Source organism: Dermacentor silvarum, chromosome 11, assembly GCF_013339745.2.
Source record: "Dermacentor silvarum isolate Dsil-2018 chromosome 11, BIME_Dsil_1.4, whole genome shotgun sequence".
NCBI classification, from domain to species: domain Eukaryota; kingdom Metazoa; phylum Arthropoda; class Arachnida; order Ixodida; family Ixodidae; genus Dermacentor; species Dermacentor silvarum.
The window spans coordinates 83,242,917-83,261,424 of record NC_051164.1 but is presented as its reverse complement, the minus strand read 5'-3'; the positions used below and the strand labels follow the sequence as shown (position 1 = coordinate 83,261,424).

At 43.7% G+C, this 18,508-nt stretch overlaps 1 long non-coding RNA gene across 1 annotated transcript in view; it reads right to left on the bottom strand.

Annotated features, from left to right (window-relative positions):
• The window catches only part of LOC119434071 (uncharacterized), a 168,666-nt gene that overhangs the window by 16,256 nt on the left and 133,902 nt on the right, over window positions 1–18,508 (bottom strand). Inside the window, exon 3 of the long non-coding RNA XR_005188524.2 lies at window positions 13,651–13,722. This is a non-coding gene — a long non-coding RNA (uncharacterized LOC119434071). The remainder of the gene's footprint in view (window positions 1–13,650; window positions 13,723–18,508) is intronic.

Below are 18,508 nucleotides of genomic sequence, written 5' to 3'. Positions count from 1 at the left end.
TAGGCCAGAGAAGGTGCAAAAGGAAAAAAAAAGAGAGAGAAAGGAAGAAAGACGGATTTGAAGAGTTTCCGTGCTAGCGCTTCGTGACGTTATGCGATTTGGACAGCACTTGCGTGGAACCAGCTGATAACTTATCAACAGATTAGATTTACTGTGAAATTCCGAAGGAACCGAAGAGTCAATCCAGGGAGCTTTGAGAACTCGCTGTGAAGAAAAACTGCATTCCTGTCGTCATTTCATTTATTGTCAAGCTTGCCTTAAGACTCATTTATAACTATCTCGGCACCTCTCTTCATTAAACACCTCTTACGTTGTCACCTTGACCAGGAACCTCCCTCGCCCATGTGTGCGGTTGAAGTTTTTCTTCTTCTTTCATAGGTTTACGTGCCAAAACCAGTTCTGATTATGAGGCATGCCATAGTGGAGGGCCCCGCATTAATTTTTGCCACCTGGGGTTCTTTAACGTGCACTAAAACTCAAGCGCACGGGCGTTGTTGCATTTCGCCTCAATCGAAATGCGGCCGCCGCGGCCGGGATTTGATCCCGCGATCTCGTGCTCAGCAGCGCAACGCCTTAGCTGACTAAGCCACCTCGGCGGCGGGGGGGTTGAAGTTTTTCTATGCCTCATGCTTTTTTTTTTCTTTTCCCTACATTTTACTAGCTGGAGATGTCATGCCTGTGAAGCAGGATATTCATGCGAGTTTTCCCCTCCCCCAAAGGCTTTCCCCTACAGCGTTATATGAATGTTTTTAACCATATTTCCTTCATTCCAAGTTTTTTTTTAATTTATTGCGGTAGTTACACCGCAATGCCGGGTTTACTGAAACATTTCAGAGCGCGAATATAATGTCCGCTTTCAGCAGGCAATACTCGATACCTTTATTTTTTTTTCCTCTTAAACGTAGAAAAATTTCGTCGATAGCAGTCCCGCAGTCATCTAAGAAAAAAAATGTGTTTCACATCTGTTTGCACAGTGACGTGAGTGCTGGCCACGAGATGTAACTGCCTTCGTACATGCCGTTGACTTACCCGCCTTGTTTTAATGCCTCTTTCCATTTCTACAGGCCTGTGGGCCTTTGCTATTAGAAACAACTACAACAACTACTACTACAACTAGTACTACTACCACAACTTCTTCTTGGTCTTATTCTTCTTTCATGATTTATTCATATCATTTAAGTTCAATTTCATTTTATTCTCTTAACCCCACAAAGCCCAACTTATCAGTTTCGATATGCTGAATTTCATGCCTGAAGATTAATTTACCCGTTGGCAACCCAATGCAGAGCCCATACTGGCGTTTTTGACATGCTGGAGAGAGTTTTCAGTTGGGGATAATTCAGCAAATCAGTTACTAATTAAGCAACTACGACACTAATTGTTTTCCCTCAATTATGATTTCACTATTTTCTTCGTTCCAATATACTCTTCATGGCCAGAAATAGTGATAAACTACCTTTCGTTAAATACGGGGGATATTATCGAACTCGGTTCATAATTGAAATTACTTAAGCGTTTCGCATAGATCTGTTTGAGCAATGACCCGGGCGTTGGCTGCGACTTGCAGCTTTCTGTTAAGGGGATATGTGGGTCTTTAACTGAAAATTTAAAAAATCTTTATTCTTTGAGCTATGGCACTGCAAACTTGCACCTATATGTAAATTTATGTGCTTATTTCTAATATGAGGTCCATTTTCATTTATCTTCTTTGGTTCCAATTTTATGCAAGTGTCCTTTAAATATTTTCTGCACAAGTTTCCAAAATATCTTACGCTTAGATTTTAAAAAAATTTAATTATTAGGTTTTACGTGCCAGAAGCACTATTTGATTGGGAGACACGCCGTAACGGGGGACTCTGGAATAATTTGGACCACCTGGGGGTTCTTTAACGTGCACCTAAATTTAAGCACACAGGTGTTTTCTGCATTTCGCCCCCATCAAAATGCGGCCGCAGTGGCCGGGATCCACCAGTCCAACACCATAACCACTAAGCAATCACGACGGGTAACCCTTAGATTTCGCTGAACAGGGAATCAATGGCTTCTGTATCATTCAAGGAATGACGTAAGACCAACATTATTGTTTTGCCTTAAATAGAACATGAGTTGCGAGGTTTTGAAGTTGAAACACGAAGGAGTGTTTTTCTGGTGCTTAAAACTTTGAAATCTCTCAGCGCGTGTTCTAGGTAAGGTAGCGCAATAAGGTTGAACTTATGGCATTTCTTGAATCATACAGAAGCCACTGATACCCTGTTCAGCGAAATCTAAGGAACAAATATTTCGCAAACCTATGCACAACATTATGTCACGGAAGCTCACATAAAATTAGAACCAGAGGAGATAACCAAAAATGACAGAGTATGGAAAATAAGCACATATCATTACATATGTATATGTACGACTTTTCAGCACCACATCTTGAAGAGTAAATTTTTTTTTCCTAGAACCCATTTCCCCCCTTAGCAACTTTCGCGCGAAATTGTACGACTACTGCCTCCCATTGCTCGCACGACGCTGCGCGGTTTTTAGCGGGGGCGCGCAGGACACGCAATGCGGGCGCGGCAAATGGCGCACGCTATCTGCGTGAATCGCGCCAGCGAAGAACCGATCGAAAGCGCGGCAAGTCAAACAGGAGTAGCGAAAACCCAACACACAGAACAAAGACGAGAGGCATGCGATTGCCATCCGGGTGCTGTGGGGCGATCCGTTATAGCTCCCCGAGCTTGCTGTACGCGATCCTGTTCATAACTCAACTCGGCCACTGCTCTGCTTCTCTCAATGAAGCGCACCGCATCGTCTTCCCCTTGCCCGACTTGAGAAGCAGCGAAGGATTGGGCCCGTTGTAGCGACACTTGTCCTTACGTACACTGACTGTCCTTACGTCGTACGCACGCACACACAGAGGACTACGGGGAAGCTCCTTAAAGATATGTGACGTCAAATTACTACCGCTCACATCCCGGCATTCCAATTCGCGTGAAGCTGAAAGAGAAATTCGGCTTTCGCATTACGCTAATCAAAGACAAGGTCACTTCCAGAAGACTATATTCATTTAGCGCATCCGGTCGCCATCTCTCTAAGGCCTAAAAAGAACAGGCTAATGATATTACTTGACTGTTTCGCTACTCCAACAACAAATTAAGGACTTCTATTTCTTCCCGTAATACCTTAAAAATTGCGATTCGTTTATTTTTTTCGTCATTGACCCCCAATAATTTAGATGAGAAGTGCAATTACGTACCCTTCATTGTGTTGGCTTACTTTTTGCTTTGTCTTTCAACAATATTAAAGAAAGCTTTTATTGCAAAAATAAAGTGTAACAAACCTCTTCTGGCGAGCGCTGAACAAAATCACCGGCTCGGAAGATTTCACATCCCAATAACGTTGCGTAAGGTGCGCCGGTAAATGCTAGACGATAAAGCAAGCGAAAAAAAAAAAATGCCAGCGGCAGAATATTATACAAAATCAATATCCGGTTCCCCTGGTTCCTATCGCTCGAAATAACAGCGACGAAAGAATACACGGTTCTCGCAATCTACTCGAACAAGAGTGCCTCGTTACACAAGGGTTCAGTCGGCAAACACGGGGACGACACGTAACAATATGGATTTGCGGAGGACACATATTCCGAAAAGATAACCCAGAGGAATGAATGCACTTATTTACGAAACGTTATCTGCGGCCTCCGCGACAAAAGTTACGCAATCGCGGTTGTCAAATTGCGTACAACAACGCCTCATTAAGGCGAAGCGTTGTTCGCCTGTTCCGCCCACTTAGCAGATGGTCTCTTGCCGAGTATAGACAAGACCTCGCGTATCCGGGCTCTGGTTACGTGCCCGAATAGACAGCTAGGGTCACTGAACATGTGCGCCTGGACACGTGACACTAGGTGTGTGTGCCCACTCCTGGCCTAAGCTCAAGGAAGGGTATAGACCAAAACTTGTCAAAGAGGCACTCCAGTACAAGACATTCCATGAGAATGCAATTGCAGTACAAGACATTCCATGTATGCAATTTTCGAACGCACAAATCTTATGTGTCACAGAAAGCACATTTGGATATGCTTTTACAGCTCTAGGGTTAACAGGAGATTGTTATTCTTAGTTTTTCACTGTTCTTTTCATTGGATAAATTTTCAGAAAAAGCATGGGGCTGCTTTCGCGCGTGGTTAATAAAGAAACTAAACGGAATCCGGCAGTGGTTTTCGGAAAGAAGTTCTCGAAGTCTGAAAAAAAAAATCGTACAACCGAAAAACTGAATAGGGAAGCACCAACGCGCGAATCGTCTATAGTGGAACTGGAAACTGGTAGGCGTAATTCCGCGAGTACGCGACGTGATATACGTTCCTCTCCACACCCCAATCTCCTTTACCGACGGCAGCCTCCACTAATCCTCCGTCGGGGATAACCGTGTCAATGGCGACGTGGCGGAAGAGGAGATTGGAGTGCCTCGAAAAACGAGTTGAGAACAGGCAAGAGCGATCGGGATAATGGGTAGGGGAACCGCAGGAATGCGGAGTTGTTGTGCGGTGAGCGACACGTTATCGGGCGCGGGGGCCCCGCGCAGGTTCTACGAGAGAAGTTGTTCGTGTACGCGTGTGTGTTATTCTTAGAATTATCATTGTTATGCTCGTTTTGAGACGTCCTTGGGGGGTTCCATACACGGTAAATAATGGCGCTATCTGCTATATATACAGGGTGTTTGCCGCGAACGCTTTAAAAAATTCTTAAAGGTTGCCTGTGGCAGATAGCACAATTGTAGTTCATGAGCTGGTCTACTCGAAGAGGCGGACATTACTTGCACAAGAAATTGAAATGCATGCACAATCGAATAATTAACGGAAATTCACTAATTAAGTTTTTAACTAATTACCTGATGGCCCATATTGCAATTTACAAATTGTAGCCGTGGAGTTCGCAAGGCGGATCCACTTGGAATGAATTCTCGTGATGACACCAGTTTCGAGATATTAATTCCCGAACTTTGCGGAGAAATGCATTGGCTGACTTAGTTTGGCACAGTTTAGTTGCAACGTGTGGTAATCAGGCGTGAGCAAAATGATCCCTTATTGACTTGTACAATATAGTTAGAACAAGAGGCAGCTAGAATAACACTATCTTTTCGAAGAATTGACGCTCCTGGACTTGAACCTTAGTAATAAGCAGGTGCGTGAACCTGGGCTGTGATACGGTTTATGATTACACTAGCGCGGAGCCACAGTGGCTATGGTGTTTGTGCCGGCGAGAACGAGGTCGTGGGTTCGAATCCGGCCACAGCGGTCGCATTCCCTCGAGGGCGGAACGCAAAAGACGATCGTGTAGCGTGCATTGGTTGCACGTTAGGGAACTCTAGTTGGTGCAAAACTAATCTCGAGTCCTCCACCACTTCATCGCGCACCTCATAATTGGCTGTGCACTGCCAGGTCGTTAAGTGCGAAAGTTTAATTAAGCATTCGACAGTAGCAAGAATTGACAAGGTGAAAGATACTCGCTTCTTACGATTACAAATTGCGCGTAATTTCTTGGACACTCTGAAAGAAAATATATGCAATTTACAATATTATCTAGTCAACTTGAGCACTAGATTTTCTGTTTCTAACACTTGCGTCCCCCATTCCATGCATTCTGTATGAAAATGAAATATATATATATATATATATATATATATATTAAGGAAAAGAAAATTAAGAAATAGAAACACGGCTGTGACTTCCTCAGGTTCACTAAATCTCGAAAGCCATTTTCTACGAACAAGCTGAAGGTGTTGCCTAGAAGCGACAAAGCTATAATAAAAGGTATTTGCACCTGATATCACTTGCTGCAAACTACATTATTTTTTTTTTCATTTTCGTCCAACCGAAGTGTAATTCAACTTCTAACCGTAGGCCGAAGCTTATCAACCGTTCGGACGCAATGTCAAGCCCCTTAAAACCTCCTTTCTTTGTTTTTTTTTTCTTTCTTTTTTTCAAATCCCAGTTTTTTCTCAAAGTTCGCGTTCGAGAGTTACAGCAATACGTCCAGAAACTTCTGATGCAACAACAGTTCGTCTGCCAAACTTTGAGCAAACAGTAAAGCCTCGGCAGAGACTCGGAGCCTCAGTTCTTGATTAACTTTTTACTTTTGGGGTGTCAGGAGAAAACGCACTTTCTGCTTTTCCCACTAGCTCGGTCAGCCAATTCCAGTTCAACTTCGTGTTTTCTAAAGAAAAGTATCGAGAAACAACCCGCACTGAGAAATTGGACTGCCCCGAAAAGGTCACTGGTGCCAATTTCGGCATTCAGTGACGTGGGGTGAGAATCAAGCGTCGACTTATCTGAAGAACAAAGAAAGAAAGAAAAGAAAAAAGAAAGAAAGAGGAAATGCCGCAGATATAAATAGATTGGTCCAGTCCTTCGTTTGTTAGCAAGGCGTTCAAAACAGAAGCTTGTTTCGTCTCCTCTATATGTCGCACACCGAAAGTGGCTTTGTGTGCGACGGTGGCGTTCACTGCCCGCCATTTTCATCTCTATATTTTTTGCCCGAAACTCCCAGTGGAAAACAGTTGGCTGCCATGACGTCAAGCCTTCGTCATCGCCAACACCAGCTATATAGAACAAATGAATTAAAGTAAACAAAATCCTCACACAATACGATTTCAGGCTACAATATCAAAGTCACAAAACCACTCACACGTCTATTCTACGTCGCCATAGATGAGTTTATATACGTCGTCTGCTTTTTTTTTGCAGAGGCCATTATACTGTCACCTTAACGATCATGCCGTTAAGTTATGGCGTCTGCTGTTCATCTTCTGCTCTGTAAGCCCCTAAAAAGCAAAAGGCTGACACACGAAGCGGAAAGCAGCGTCCTCTCGCGTCCCTTGTACACATAGGCGTGCGCATAGTGCAACAACAGAGGGAGCTGAGTGCAACCAAACCCGCATACGTCACCGAACGGCTGGATATGGAACCCGAAACCTGGCGTAAGCCGATAGAGGGGCGAAAGTTTATCTTTACAACTGATCGCCATCACGAAACCTTAATCGAAACGAAGGCTTGTTACTTCCACTAGAGGTGCTCTATCCATGTGTCCTGAATCAAAAAAATAAATGCTCTAGCATGCGTGGAGCTCACGTTTCCCCAAGTTACGCAGTAGACCTCGCTTTTTACATCCGAATATTCATTTTTTTCTATATCACGAAGCAGGTCGCGTGCAACAGTTCAAACTCTTCTGGCCAAATGTGAACACAATTACAACACCGCGAACATAGAGTAGCAAGCAAAGAAATGGTAGCAAAATTCGTAATACTGGATTTGCCAGCGCATCATCTGGCAAAGTGGAAACATCTAAAAGATAGCCTCACACGGACGTCCCAAGGCACACATAAATTCGTAAGATATTGAGACATCCATAACTTCATCGGATCCTCGGTTTCACAAAGAGCACGACGGCTCAATTTCATTGCCATCTGCTTGAAAAAAAGAAAACGTGGTTCCGAAAACCGAAAAATCGGACGAAGGCTTATACTTCGAAGCACGCTGTTGGGCACCGCCGTGCGGGAGCTTCCACAGAAACATGGTTTAGAAACCGACATTTTCTTTCCCAATTGAAACACGCATTCTCTTTGCTCCTGATGTATTTTCTATATACGATTACGACAACCGATACTCCCAGGAACCGGTCTGCACGGCGGTAGGACGCGGAGATATTAAATTTCCGATCGTGCCCCGAAGATCTTCGTGTAATCTTATCCGCCCGCACGAGAACTCGCTTCGCGAGGAAAATCAACCCAAAACCGAGACGCGGGAAGAGGAACAAAACTTAAAGGAACTTCAAGCACCTACTGACAAAAACTAGCAAAAAAAACGAAACAAAACAAGAAAAGCAACGGCGAGCAGCGCTTCGTAGCGTTGTTTCGTCTTTCACCGCCTTGCGTAAGCTGTCGGCGCGCCCCTTGTTCAAATCTCTGAGAGTTGCTTCTACGGCTCTTCGTCGAGGAACAAAACGGGCAAAGCGTTATTCTTTGCTCACCTTTCTTTCTGTCTTTCTTTTTTCACGTTAGTCGGGTCGACGGCACGATTACCGCGCTCCCAACTTGTTTACGTTTCTGCCTGTGTTCACCCCCCCCCCCAACCCCCACCCCCCTACGAGTGGCACGCCGTTCGCGAACAGCTGCCACTTGAGCCGAACAAGCGATCGGATGGCGCGTTTTTCATGTTTGCTCGCGGCCCCTCCACATAATGCCAGCTGCGGCGACATGCACCGCAACGCGAGGTAATAAAAACACGTTGAAGCGAAACACTGAGAAAAATAAACAAACAAAACAACAACGGGAAGGGGTGGAGGAAAGGAAGAGGTATAGCAACGAGCGAGTATTTCACGAACTGCTTGTTGCCACTGTGAGCAGTTCACAGAAAAGATGAGAAAATACTCCGAACGAAAGAAAAGTAAAAAACAAAAACGACGAAGGGAGAGGTGAACGAGTCGAGGAGGAGGACATCTATCCAAAGCCTTTTCTTGAAGACTGTATACGCACGATAGCACTGGTGAGGAAATGAAAAAACTGCGGTCGTAGAATCAAGAAAGAAAAAGTGTGGAGGGAACGAGTACGCCTTTGGCTGGAGCACAAGTTTCCCTACAAGCACGCAGTGTGACAAAACTGAAGAAAAAAAAAGAACAAGTGTTTAGGTGAAGCAAAGAAAGGGACGATGGACTTGCGTAACGTTTCCGATATTGCGCGAGCCGGTGCTTCCGTTATCCTGCCACTGCTTGAACGAGGATAGTAAGGGCGTGCCGCCTATGATTTGCGTTGAGCACGCCCGGTTTGTTTAAAGAGCCGTAACCGTGCCTGCTCCCTTTTACCCTTCCTTCGTTCATTCCATTCTTTTCCTTCCTTCTTCCATTTCTTCCCTTCCTAATTCCTCTTTCCATCCGACTCCGTCTCCATTCCTCAATTTCCTCTGTTCTTCCCTCGCCTAGACCAATCTTTCATCTCTTCCATCCATCCACGCTTCTCTCACCTTGAATCCCCCCTTTCCATCAGTCCCCTCTCCTTCATTCACTCCCTCCAGTATTCCCTCCTTTCATCCAACAAACCATCGCTCGAACCCACTCCGTTTCTCCTTCCCACTTTTACTCCTTCCTTCCTGCTCTTTTACCGTCTTTCATTTCTCTCGTTTTCCTTTTATAATTCCTAGCTTCCAATTCCTAGCTTGCATATTTGTGAACAAAACAAAAAGTAACGTGTCTTATAAAGATAACGCCAAGGTAGCCATTTTTTTTTTCTTTTAGCGTCATGACACCAACTAGACATGCTCACCACGCGTTATCTTTCGCTGGTTTGAAGGATATCAATTTCAGCTGCCCGAACACGCAACTCTCAAGCGCACACGCGGGTGTTATTAAATATTTTTAAATTATATAGAGAGGAAAAATATTCTTTCTGCGTGTGCAGCCCGATAACCATGAAATACATCGATCAAATATTGATGGCCTGTTCCTTTCCACTGCGCGATGAGTAAATGTAAAAAAGCAGGAAACGAGTTCGCACTAACGAGGTTTTAATTACCGTGGCACGTTCTAATTACAGAGAAACAAAAAAAAGAGGCCGACTTAACTGGTACTGAGGGAAATGGAATGGCTCAAGTGACCGTAAAAAGTGAGAAAACAAACAGCTTGCAAACAAACAGCCTGCAGTGATGTATTATGGACTGCAGTGCGTTGAAAGAGGCGTTTGTGAAGGTCCCTGTCACTCCCAGTTCGGGCTCAGGTCATTCTCAAAAGCCTCTCCATGTTCCATCTGCCACATATGCAAAGGGTTCACCCATTTTCTGCAACACGGCTAACTTTACACTTGCATGCCCTTTAGTGCAATAGGTTTTTTTTTTTTTCTCGTCACCGTATACCTACTTACTTAAAAAGTGTTAAAGAGCCTCTAAACCACACTGAGCTCGAAAATTAGTTGCATAGTGGCTGATGTGTACTAATCCGCTATAAACATATAGCCGTTTTATTTTATTTTTTATTTTTTTTAATGGTGCAGTAATACGCGCGAAGCTGACTGAATGGAAGCTTCGTAAGAAGTTCACTGGCGCACACTACGGAAGCCCCTTTTCATTCTCGTAACACACAGTCGGCTCTTGTCGGCCAATCGACAGCTTTTTGCCCTATTGACGTCACCTGGAGCAACCCATTGACATCACGAATCACGACGTGCAAAGGAAGCACCGGAAAGCTCAGAGAAGGAGCACAAGATAGCTTCTTTATTATTATTATTATTATTATTATTATTATTATTATTATTATTATTATTATTATTATTATTATTATTATTATTATTATTATTATTATTATTATTATTATTAGCGGCTGTACCATTGTATAGGGTCCGTGAGATCAATGATCTGGGTGTACTTTTTGATACAGCCTTACACTTTTCAGCTCCCACTAAACGCGTTGCAATGCGGGGTATGCGCACTCTTGGCTCTGTTTGCAGACTATCGAGAGAATTCAATTCTCCTAAACCGTTCCGTAAGTCGTACACAACAATCTGTCTTCCTCAACTCGATACGCGTCGGTCGTCTGGAACGGCATCTCTAGATCCAACAGTGATGTTATTGATCGGGTCCAGGAAAGTTTCTAAACCTATATCATCACCGATTTGCTAGCACGGACGCTGGACCTTGCTCTAGCACTGTCGGGTTATTGTCATTGCCCTTACTTCGCTGCCGACGTAACCGTGCTGGCCTTCTGTTTCTTTTCAAACTCCTTCACGGTATCCTAATGTGCCCCGAAGTCCTCAGTTGTATCATGTTTCGTATTCCGCGCATGATCACCAGAGAACACAGACCTTTCCATGTTGCTGCCTGTCACCACCAACACTCAGCCGTCCACAGAATGCAGTCTTTATAACGCCCACTTTCATCACCTTAACATTTAACTCGCTGTCATTATTCTGTTCTGAGCTTTGCGTTGTTGTCGCTTAGTTTCACATATTGTTAAACTTCCCTTCTCCTCCTTTTTCTTATGTATGCATTTTGCGCCCTGTTACATGTATGTACACTTTGCTTTTCAAGATTATCTTTAATTCAATGTTTTTTTTTTTCTTACTTATATTCCCTTGCTTTGTTTCATCTTCTAAGTTTACGTGCGCCAGCACTTAGACTTCGCGGTTGTTCCTGGGTACGATATATAATTGATTGATTGATTGATTGATTGATTGATTGATTGATTGATTGATTGATTGATTGATTGATTGATTGTCATAGAAAAGCGACACGTAGCGCTGCCACCATCGCCGCAGATGAATGTCAGGGCATTATGTACGCGATGGGCGCATTTGTTTGAAATTTGTTGAAAAGAAAGGTTGTCTAGCGGCCCTCCAAAGACTAGTATTTATTTAGATTCTTTTTTTTTTTTTCAAAGAAGAGAACCAACTATCTACGACGGTTCCCAATAGACTGAGGAATGACCTGAGGAATGACTAGTATTGACGCGTGAAGGGTAATTTCAACGTCTGCGAGTTTTCCGGGCTGTTTATCATACCTGGCATTGTAGTAGAGTTACGAAGAATTCGATACACAAAGCCAACAGAATAATAAGGCCTACGAATAGAGGAATAAGTCCTGAGCTACCGGCATGCCTTCGGCTCAGGTCCTTCGTGACATAATAAGTGTGTTTTCATGAATGAGAAAGCTGTTTTGTTCCATCGTCACAAATCTCTATATGACCGTATTGTCACGTTACAGTGACGGTGAAGAACCGCAGACTGCCACAACTGCGAGTTATTAGCCATACTCTTTATTGGGCGAAGTTGCGCCCAAAAAGACACACTAAAGCTGCACCGATAGCGGTGAGCACAGTCGTCGGTCGTCGAATCTAAACTCGTGGCTCACGGCCGTCGGCTATTTATCCATGTATCGTCGTACATTCTCGAATGACCGCTGGTGTTCGCGCTCCTTCTAGAATTATGCAACATTATTCACCTCGCACGTGCAATCTCATTAGACAAAACTCATTCGCTACAAAATTGGCGACAACATTAAAATACGTTTCGAATACGGTAGGCGCGTCTCGAACCGAACGATTACATCGCAATACCAATGAATCAAGTGAAAAGCGATCACCAGCAGCAGTATGAATATAAAGCGTTACAATAGAATTATACCAAATCATCTGATCGCGTTAGCAGCCATTGTGATTGCGTGTTGTGCGGAAAAGCCTCACCTATACTGCAAAGATAGTATAGTCATTTCGCTTCGCTACATTCATCTGACACAGTGTCTCTCGAGGAGCCACTTATTCGAACAGTGAACGAGTCGCATCGGTTATAAAAAAAACTTCGGCTGCTCGTTATCTAGGGATTAGGCTATGTCTAAGCTGGCTTTAAGGAAGCTAACGAGAACCTACGACGTATTCGTTTCCTTGTTTATGAGTTCGCGTTCCCGTCTGTCTCGTTAGAGTAACGATGCTAGGACACTGGTTCCAAGACGCTGTTCAGTCTCAAAGCACTTCCTAGTGCAGGCTCCTACATCTTCATTATAACCGGTTGGTTCACCCTGCAAAGTCCCTGTCGAACACTACAGACTCGGACACACACGCGCGCGCGGAGAGCGAACAACAAAGAAACAACACGAACACACACTGTCATAGAGTACACACCGATTCTGAAAGCGTTTGAACTGGACTTGTAGGAAAATGTAGAGAAAAAGGTTCTATAACTAAAAATCGCCAAACAAAACGAAGGAAAGAAATTAAGGAAAAAGAAATTACCACACAGTATTAGTGCCCCAAATATCCACGAACTTCGGAGGGGGGCATATTGCGTTTCGAGTGTCACAGGCATACAAGGTGACACTGCAAAAACACCCGAGTACTTAGATTTAGTTGCATGTTAAAGAACAACAGGTGGTCCAAATTATTCCGCAGACCCGCACTGCAGCGTGCCTCATAATCAGACCATGGTTCTGGCACGTTGATCACCATAATTTATTTTTTTCACGGTGAAAATGAAACACTGCTACGCCAAGCACAGAGATAGTGGTACATTCAGTGTGCCCACAAGCGGCGTGGGAAGCTTCTGATGAGCGAGCACTACTTGCTTTTCTTGGTTGCGCTGAAAGCCGTAGCCACTTGCGACTGCGTCGGTAGGCCTCAAAACCTTCAACCCGAGTGATACAGTGCAGAACGCCTTATACAGATGAAACGTCGCCGGCAGCAGCCATAATTAGAACTACTGCAATTTTATTTTATATTTTGCTGGATTTATTAATCCTGTATCCTGCTCTCGCACCAGCAGGCGTGATAATAAACAGGGACAGGGGTTCAACCTAGACTGAGTTTGCTTTCATTTAATCGTTTTCTTAAAACGGTTCTTAACGTTGCCGCGTAACATTCAAACACAAGGAAAAGCCAAAGACTATCCTTCTGTTTCTGGTGCTTTTGTTAGCCTTCCTGTAAAATACTAACAACAGCACTATAAACCGCAAAAGCATGTTTGTTTTGTATTCAGTGATTGAATTAGACCGTACTTGTCTTGTTACCGCGCTGCACACACGAGCACGTTATCTCTCTCTCTCTCTCTCTCTCTCTCTATTTTGCACACACACACATGCTCGTGCACACGAACATTCACACGCACACATAGGAAAAAAAAAAAAAAAACACTGCTCACCATAATCTCCGCCAAGTTTCTGCCAAAGGGTTTCAAGTAGCCCCTGTAAAGGGTACTTTGCCGTTGGCTGCGCTGCAAAGGAAGAAGCCCGTGTTACAAAAAAAAAGCATGTGACCACTTTGGAGGCATCAGCATTTCAACATACTCTAAGGCAGCCGTTTTATTCTGGAACATTCCAATTTTCTTACATTCAACAGATCTTCTGACTTTTATTCATGTCATTACATTGTCTCCGTGCATTGCCTCGTTAGTTGCCTCGTTAGCAGTCTGCAGAAAAGTGTTTTGCTGCCACAGTATTCTTCTTTGTATTTTATAGTGGCACAAACACGTTTACTTTATCCGCTAGCACGCCAACATCAAGAGACGCGGATATTCTATGCAGAAGTATGTTTGGACAAGACAGATTTAGGCACTATTGTTCGCAGCCGTACGACACGAAGCACCTCATTTATCTTACTACAATACGCTTCCCCCTTTTTTTATTTTTATTAAGTTCGAACATATTAAAGTCATGCACACATAAATTGCACCTTGTCGAAAACAATGAAGATGTAGCCTCTTAAAGTCAATTCTCGCTATTCCAGTTTCATGTCGCGCATGATTCGACGAGTTCATTACTTGCACCATTTTCCACCCCACTTAGTGAATGAAAGTGCACCACTCAGCCACGCCCACTTGAGAACGAATACTCCACTGCCCTTAAGTAATTTTTGGTTTTTGTTTTTTGTGGCTCTTCCTCAAAAAAAATCTCTGCTCACTGAAATGAAGCAGACTTTCAATTCGTGGCATATTGCACCTTGCTCCATACCCATAACGTCGTCCTTCACCACGTGTGTGGCTAATTTGTGAGCCAGACGCTTCGAATTTCAACACGTCAAATACCCGTATCACACACAACGCAAGGTATTCATCGACACGTATAAATGTACGTGCAATGTATATAACTCCTCAAAAAATACAGCTTGTGGGCTTTCGCTTGCATTCGCTCTTGTTTTCACAGCGTACGCTGTTGTAATACTTTGCAGCCAAGATCGTCACCATGCGATATACGCATCGTGATTTTTTGTTGGCGATTTGCAGGCCGGTGAGGCGTCCCTTTAAGGCTCGCGCCGCCCTTAATTCAGTGCAACGACCGACCGACGTTTACATTTTCGCAGTTTTCGTGGCAGACCTGAAGTAGAAAAACATTGAGATTATTGCTAGTAAGCGACAGATCTGGCAAGTACGATAGCCGTTAAAAGCAAAGGTAACTCTAAGATCTGCAACTGTCGGTGTTTCTGGTGATGATAGGTAAGGAACTCGTAAAAAAAAATACGAAGACAGCCAAACACATCAACATCTTTTCTTTTTTTCCCGTTTTCTGTAACAAATGAAACAGCCGAAGGCTATGTCGCCTTCCATGAAAAAGCGGAGAGCCATGCGCTACAAAGAGAACACACAAAGGTTATCTTCGGTGAGTGCGCATCGAGAATGGATAACACGTCTTCTGCAGAAACAAGCAAATGCCACTCTGAAAACTTGCCCAGAGGCCATACTTGCTTTTGATGCAGCCTTCCCGTTCTTTCTTCAATAATTTTGTACTTCTGAAAAGCATTCGTCGTGTTCCGCGCTCGTAAGGGAAGAAAAGTTCGCTCCGTAATCAGGGATCAGAAGAAGAAAAAGTTCCCCGTTCAATTTTGTTTTCTTTTCTATGCATAGTCGTCCAGGGCGACCGGAGGCTGTATATATGCAAATTCAACCGCCCGTACATCCAGCCATCACGGTTCGGCGCTTCCTAAACGTGTGCTCCATATGCTGGACAGAGTTTGCGTATTCTGCCATTCCGATTTGTCGCTCCAGTTTCGCAAGTCATTTCCTCATACTTACCACACAAAAAAGAAGAAAAAACAACCAAGAAAACAACGACATGGGTTTAAAGTTGACAGCTTGAGCCAGAGGCTCAAAGGTGTACTTGAAGTGAGCACCAAGTCCAAGCAAATGAGTAACGGGGCTTCGGAAAGTTCACAGAGAAATGGACACTGCGTGGTAAGCAACGTAAAGCCTTATAGTACTACGAGTGTTTTCGATCTCCTCAGTGAAGAGAGGCATGGTTCAAGTATACTTCAATTTATTCACAATGAAGTATTGGAGAAGCATTCGCGCGTACGCTCTGAATGACACAGGGTGCTAAGGTTAAAACTTGCTCTTAAATACCGTTTTCTTTATTTTACAGGGAGGGCAACTTGATTGACAACTCGACGAGCAGTACCAATGCGCCAGAATAAAATTAGAGTGAGGAGTTCTTTAATGAGGCAGGTTATATTTGAAGGTAAGGCACTGCGACTACGATGTCCCGGGATTTCGATATGATGATAATGACGACGATGATAATGATTTAATGGAATTCCCTTTGAAACGGGGCGGTGACAAATAGTCACCTAGCTTGCTTTATTTAATCAGGTTTGCTATACACGTTTTTCATTCTAGCATTTTTGTATACATCTCCGTAGTCTTTTTCTTTGTTTCCCCTCAAGGTCTACTTTGTACCACAACCTATGACTGTAAGAGATCAGGTCGTAAAAATCTCCTTCTCTGCTCTTTTCCACCAATACTCTAAACGCCCCTTACTTATGTCGACTGCTGACCGGTTGATGCTTCCGTCCACTTTAAACCCAAGCGCTTCTGGATGGTCTACGTTGCCTGTGGTTCTCACTGGGTGAATCCGTTCGCATTCCATTAGGACGTGCTGAGTGGTCTCCGGATATTTGCTGCAGCATACACATGCCTCATCTATTTCCGAATATTTGCTCCGGTATGTTTTGGTCCTTAGCCACGCATTTTTTACGCCACCTGTGGGCGGGAACCCGAACTAATGGCTATTTAAATGTTCCAGCGAAACGCCCCCCACATTATCCCAAATGAAATCTTGAGCAGATCGACGCAACGCGTGTTAGGTTATTGAATGAGCATTCCGCGTTTTGATCAACTTCTGTGGGAGCATATCTGATCTCGATGCGACCGCCTCCTTCCCCCAGAGGCATTTTAATAACTCGACCAGTCATCCATCAGATAGGCCACTTCTGAAGGAATTTCGCACCATCGTTCGACTGCCGTTCATACGGACTGTTTCCAGGTTAGCACGAATTGCGGAGAGAGTACAAGCCAGGGGCAGAACGTAACGTCGGTTCTGTGGGTCGGGATGGGCAGGAACTGCCAGCGTATGAGTATGTTACTAGGTAGCAGATAAATAATTTAATTGGAAGTGTAGATTCTTTTGCAAGTTCTATAGTGTGCTTGCCTTCAAAATTATATGAACAATGACAATGTGGTTACTATAATGGTGCGGACAAACGAATCTTACTTGACATCATGATGGGATGTCATTGACGATGTGGCGTATCGTCACGTAACGTCGTAGTGTGCCGTCGGGTGATGTCACACTATGGCATCATGTGACGTCATGGTGTGCCACCAGGTGACGCAGTAATGTGTCGACATACGACGCCATAATGTCTCAATATGGGTCGTCGTGACGTCTTAACATGCGACACGATGCGTCGACATCTGTCGCAATGTCTCGACACGTAACGTCATAACCTTTCGTCATGTGACATCGCGAGTAGACATTTGGATGATGTCATCATGTAACGTCACCTAACGTGACGTCACGCGGGGCGCTGAACGGAAAATTAAGTCGATGACAGTCGAGTCATAATGTCATTAAGATTTTCAGGGAAATCTTTAAAAATCAGCAGATGCATTATTTACATTTTATGAAAAAACGTATAAAACAGTCACAAATGTGTACGAAATGAAATCAAAGGCAGTGTTTAAAAAAAGAATGTTGCCAGAAACTTGTCCTTGACTTTACCTTGCGCATTTTGATATCAAAATTCCTACACATTTCTAATTTTTTTTTCTTGGTAATAAAGGCAACAGCATTTTGACACTTGTGATGTTTATAAAACAAAAAAAAGCAAGGCAACAACCTACTTACAGAGAATAAATTGCTTCGATGAATGTTCGCGGGTGAAGAAAAAACCAACCCTATTTGCGCTGCCCCTCCTAAAGGCTTCTTTCCATTTGCTGGCGAAAAGGTTGCCTTTGCCAGAGACAACAAGAAAAGACAGGCGAAAACATTTCGAAGCGCGGTTATAAATAAAATAATAAGTGCCTCACAAATAGAAAGAGAAATGCGTCAGCAGATGTTCGTGGCACAACGTTCTCTTATAAAAAAAAAGAACAATCCCGAAACACGGAGCGATGGCCTGAATATATTGTTTTACGAAAGCACACGCTTTTTCGATAAATTATGCAAGCAATTTCGGAGAAGGAATAGCTACAATGATGAGCGCGAAGTGCTCGGAGACAATTTCGCAAGGTTCTAAAATTGCTCGATGTAAACACGACCATTAATTCTAAGGCGCAATAGGAAGTGCACGAAATCAAAAATACATACGGAGTTGAGTACGAAAATTTCATTGCCAATAACAGTTACGTAGAGCACCGTTCTATATTTTCAGCCAGTCTTTCCTCCAAGACATCGCCTTTCTCGGTGAGCTACAGCCAATTTTCCGCTATCTAGTACGTCCGTTTCTAACATCTGTTCCCAGCCTCTTTCTAGTCCCTCTCCCGAAGATAGCGCAGTGTAAAAAAACTGATAGTAGCTGGGGATGATGATGATGATGAATCACATAATTTATTTATGATCTGCCAGCGTAACAACTAGACAAAGACGAAAGAAGAGACGATCACAGGAGCAGATAATTTATTCTGAGCCGCGCTGATGCTGATATGATGACGATGATTATAACCGATGAGAAACGTGGAAGGCGATTCAACTCCTAGTAGACGTCGGTGAAACGTTTTCGCTCCAGCG